This window comes from Schistocerca cancellata, chromosome 10 (assembly GCF_023864275.1).
Source record: "Schistocerca cancellata isolate TAMUIC-IGC-003103 chromosome 10, iqSchCanc2.1, whole genome shotgun sequence".
Taxonomy (NCBI): domain Eukaryota; kingdom Metazoa; phylum Arthropoda; class Insecta; order Orthoptera; family Acrididae; genus Schistocerca; species Schistocerca cancellata.
Genome location: NC_064635.1, coordinates 7,492,110 through 7,496,971, shown reverse-complemented (window position 1 = coordinate 7,496,971; position 4,862 = coordinate 7,492,110). Strand labels below are relative to the sequence as shown.

General features: G+C 46.2%; 1 pseudogene; it reads left to right on the top strand.

Moving 5' to 3' along the window:
• The first annotated feature begins 2,633 nt into the window (after positions 1–2,633).
• On the top strand, positions 2,634–2,751 carry LOC126107200 (5S ribosomal RNA; annotated as a pseudogene).
• Positions 2,752–4,862: the final 2,111 nt, after the last annotated feature.

The window sequence follows — 4,862 nt, the reverse complement described above, 5'->3', positions numbered from 1 at the left end:
GTGGCCAGCTGTACCACACAAAGATGCTCCCTTTACTGATATTAACTCCTCTCCGATAACATTTTTTTTTTCTTTCGGTGCGTTGTTTTAGTGATACTTAGATGTCTCAAGTTAAAACAAACACCCAGTATGAAGTGTGTGTGTGTGTGTGTGTGTGTGTGTGTGTGTGTGTGTGTGTGTGTGTATGTGTGTTCAGGTTTGTGAATATTATACTGAGAAAGTGAAATTCTCCATTCGCACAAATAGTAAAAAGCGATTGGTCCTGTTATTTAAACAGAAATAAAATTTTTAAAAGATGCGATGATGGTGCTTTAAGCTCAGCGGAAGGTGTCTAGGTAGAAAAGAAGAAAAATTTTATGTTTGCTTAAGGCGGAATCTATCCAAAAACAAATTTATGTAGCCCATGTTGTGAACTTAGCGAGAGCTCATCATTTGCTTCTAACCAAATGCGAGCGCCACATCGTAATTATCTTGGTATGACACTGTACGGAACAATTACTGGTCAGCAAGTGCTGATGAACTCCGAACTAGGAACAACATCCTCTTCGTCTTCTACGCAACCCCCGGGAGTTTTCTGCGTTCGTACAACCCTTCCCCCTCCCCTCCTACACACACACACACACACACACACACACACACACACACACACACACAGATCAAGGAAACTAGGCCAGGCATGGAGGCGTTGACCCGTACCTCCCTTACCCACCTGTGGGTGTACATCCGTGGGCGGGCGATACGGTTGGTGGTTCAGCTACGGTCTAGACAAAGCAGAAATTTCCTAGCGATGCACGAGATAGCGCTTCCTCCAATCGTTTCCGCAGACTGAACTGAGCAGTCTCGGGTTCCGTGTCGACAGATACTGGCATACGAATCCAGTAGCCCCAGACGCGTACTCAAAGGACAAAGGTAAAAGGACGTCTGCAGTAAAACTCTTGAAACAAAACGAACGAGATGGCTAAGGCAGTGGCTACTGCTCAGCACGCTGGGCCTACACTGTGTGGGGCCGCGGTTCAAGTCTCCGTCCGGACGTCCAAATTTTGATTTCTTGTAGTTTTCGAGACTACAGAAGCCAAATGCCTAATGGTTTCTTTGACAACGTAACGGCCGGTTTCTTTCCCCATATTTCCGCCATTCCTAACTTTTGCTCGTCGTTGAAGTTACCCCCTCATTTACCTTCCGTTTTTCCTGAAGTTAGTTACTTCTGAGACAGAAGCACTCCACAATAACAATAACACTAGTGGTAATAATGCTCTGAAATTGCAGGACAGCAGTACGCACAGCTTGTATAAAAAGCCATTGCACATCTGTCGTTAATGGTGTTGATCAGCTGTTGCCGGCGGCAAGGGAAGGTCACTTAATTCTCGTCCTGAAGTTCCTAAGCAATTGACGTCTGCGTGGGTCGTGAATGCCGCCTCAATGCCAAGAGCAGTGGAATACGCCGAAAGCTGCTACTGGCGGACGCTGCACGTAGGAACAACTTAATGTCGCATATAAGAGTAGGCTTAAGAAATGTTACTTGTCAAAGTGCTCCGTCTTTACAATGTGTTGATAGAGAATTGTGGATAGTTCTTTCCGCTCACTACTGTGTAAAAGTAACATCAACAAATCGCCAATATACTACAGCAAAAAATTTAAATATCGTATACTGTTATTGGCTGAGATATCCCACAGGTTCTGCTGCCTGGCGGAAAGGGTCTTCTGCATCCCACGTGCATTGGTCCCTACATACGAGAGTTGTGCCGTAGGTATCTGTGTAAAGTGTAGGCACAACCCGACCACGACGTTGCTGCACTTCTCCTCATGTTGCCGTCGTCGGAAACACGCGGTGACGTTACAATGAAAAAGTTTGGTGGTGACTGACGAAAACGCATCGCACTTGGGAATGGTTTCAGGACGGTTGTGGATAGTCTGTCAAACTGTTCAGCGTATCCTCGTGAAATATCACTACAGAAACTGACGGTAAGCCGACCCTGGGGACCTCATTCCCAGGTACAATAATACCGTGGTCGAGTAATAAGCGAGGTGGACGCCTGTGTACAGTAGTGCTACATTTGTGTTGTATTACGACGATGATGATGATGATAGAAGGGACAGGGTGAAACCGGACAACGGCACATAGCAACCGAGCTTAACGCCTCCATCTGACGGACGGGTCACTATGAACAGTGTCACATGCCCTCACGTTATGGTCAGTGTAGATAGGCCTTCAATTCACGCCGGGACACTGGCGCAAAGTTTGGTGACTATAACAGGAATTTTACGCCACCACTACTCCTCCCATTTCCCGCCAAATACTGTCAGTTAAATTTTCATCCAGCGCCCCGATTACAACTGGCTTAGCACCGAATGGACCACCATGGCATAGCCATGCGATAGCGACCTCCCCTACGAAGGTGTGTACCTATGACTGTGGTAATGCGGTGAGCGGATGTACAAACCACTTATTATTCCTAATACAGCCATTACGCAAAGTCCGTCGTAATTACTAGCAAAAATTGTCAGAGACAAAAGTATACAGTAATTAAAGCAAAATCGTACAAGTGAAAACCGCTTGTATGGTAATTGCGAATGTGTGGTTACCTGCCGTCACTGTGTCCAGAATGAAATATTCACCTATTTATTTAAAATGTGGCAACGGCCTTGCCGCAGTGGATACACCGGTTCCCGTCAGATCACCGAAGTTAAGCGCTGTCGGGCGTGGCCGGCACTTGAATGGGTGACCATCCGGGCTGCCACGCGCTGTTGCCATTTTTCGGGGTGCACTCAGCCTCGTGATGCCAATTGAGGAGCTACTCGACCGAATAGTAGCGGCTCCGGTCAACGGAAACCATCGTAACGACCGGGAGAGCGGTGTGCTGACCACACGCCCCTCCTATCCGCATCCTCAGCTGAGGATGACACGGCGGTCGGACGGTCCCGATGGCCCACTTATGGCCTGAAGACGGAGTGCTTATTTAAAACGTAATTAAAATAACCTGCCGATAACGGGCCTATCTAATTAGACTCAAGTTCAGTCAACCCCTTTCCCCAACGAGAAATGCAATACGCTCCGGCACTTCACATATTACATCTACATCTACGCAGATACTCCGCAAGCCACCGTACGGTGCGTGGCGGAGGGTACCCTGTACCACTACTACTCTTATTTCCTTTTCTGTTCCACTCGCATAGAGAGCGAGGGAAAAACGGCTGTCTGTATACCTCCGTACCAGACCTAATTCTCGTAGCTTATCTTCGTGGTCCGTAGGCGCCATGTATGCTGGCGGCAGTAGAATAGTTCTGCAGTCAGCTTCAAACGCCGGTTTTCTAAATTTTCTCAATGGTATTTCTCGAAAAGAACGTCGTCTTCCCTCCAGGTATTACCATTTGAGTTGTCGAAACGTCTCTGTAGTACTTACGTGTTGTTCGAACCTACCGGTAACAAATCTAGCAGCCCGCCTCTCAACTGATTCGATGTCTTCCTTGAATCCGACCTGGTACGGATCCCGAACACTCGATCAGTAAACTGTTTACACTGGTACCTCCGAAAAGAATTGATCCAAGTCTCCTCCTCAGATTTGGATGGAATAACGCACTCATCTCTGCAGTGAGTTACGGATTCTTTCGAACACCTGCAGATCATTTCGTAAGTCTGTACAATTCGCTGCTCCAAACCTTTACTGTGTCGACGCGACTGGTGTACACTTCGCTTCTGAGACGGCCACAGGCAGAAACGTCCATAGGAGTGGTGGGGTCAGGTGGTCCAGCAGGCCGGGGTGCAGGCGCCTCTCCACATGTCTGAAACTGTAGCATGAGTGGTGAGGTGCGGAATCTGAGAAACTGATGGTTTCAGTTAGTTTATTTAACCACTACATGTTACCTGCAGCTGCGCTCGCGTGTCAGTAGGTCTGTTACGACGTGTGTTGGTGGCTGAGTAATCTACTGTACGTGCAGTTACATCAGCTGCTCTGACGTGTTTACCTCTTCGGGTTAGCAAATGCGTCAGCATACGGAGCGTCGCTGGCGAGCAGTTGGGCGTGGTCAGAAGCTCATCATTACTCCGCGATTCACATTTGAGTGCCTGGCAGAGGATTCGTCGGACGACCTTAAAGCAGTTTCTCCACCGTTCCACTCTCGAACAGCATGCGGAAAAATGAAAAGTTAAATCTTACCGTGCGAACTCTGATTTCACTTATTTTTTTCTTCTGATGATCATTTGTCACTACGTAGGTGGGCGCCAAAAAAATATTTTCACAGTCTGAGGAGAAAGCTTGTGATTGAAATTTCATGAGAAGCTCCTGCCACAACGAATGGTTCCTACCACAATTCATGTATCCTATCTGTGGCACTATGTCCCCTATTTCGCGGTAATACAAAACAAGCTGTCCTTCTTTGCACTTTTTCGATGTCGTCCGTCAATCCTAAGTGGATCCCACAGCGCACAGTAGTTCTCCGGTAGAGGGCGGACGAGCATAGTGAAAGCAGTCTTTTTAGTAGGCCTGTTGCAACTTCAGTTATTCCTAATTGTAATCTCTAAGTATTTATTTGAATTGGCCACCTTTAGATTTGCGTGATTAATCGCATAATCAAAATTTAGACGATTGCTTCTAATACCCAAATTGAGGACTTCACAATTTTCATTATTTATAGTCAACTACCATTTTTGCCACCACATAGACAATTTTACTGAAGGAGCAATACATTATACGACGTATACAGTCAGTATCAAGTATTATGGAAGTGTGGATTAAACACACTCAAAATTACATAAGCATTTGTATTAACTACTTTGAATCGTATCACATAGCACATATCAACCAATAAAAGTATGTTCACAAATGTGATAAGATCAAACATCAAAGAGTAAATAGATTTTTCAA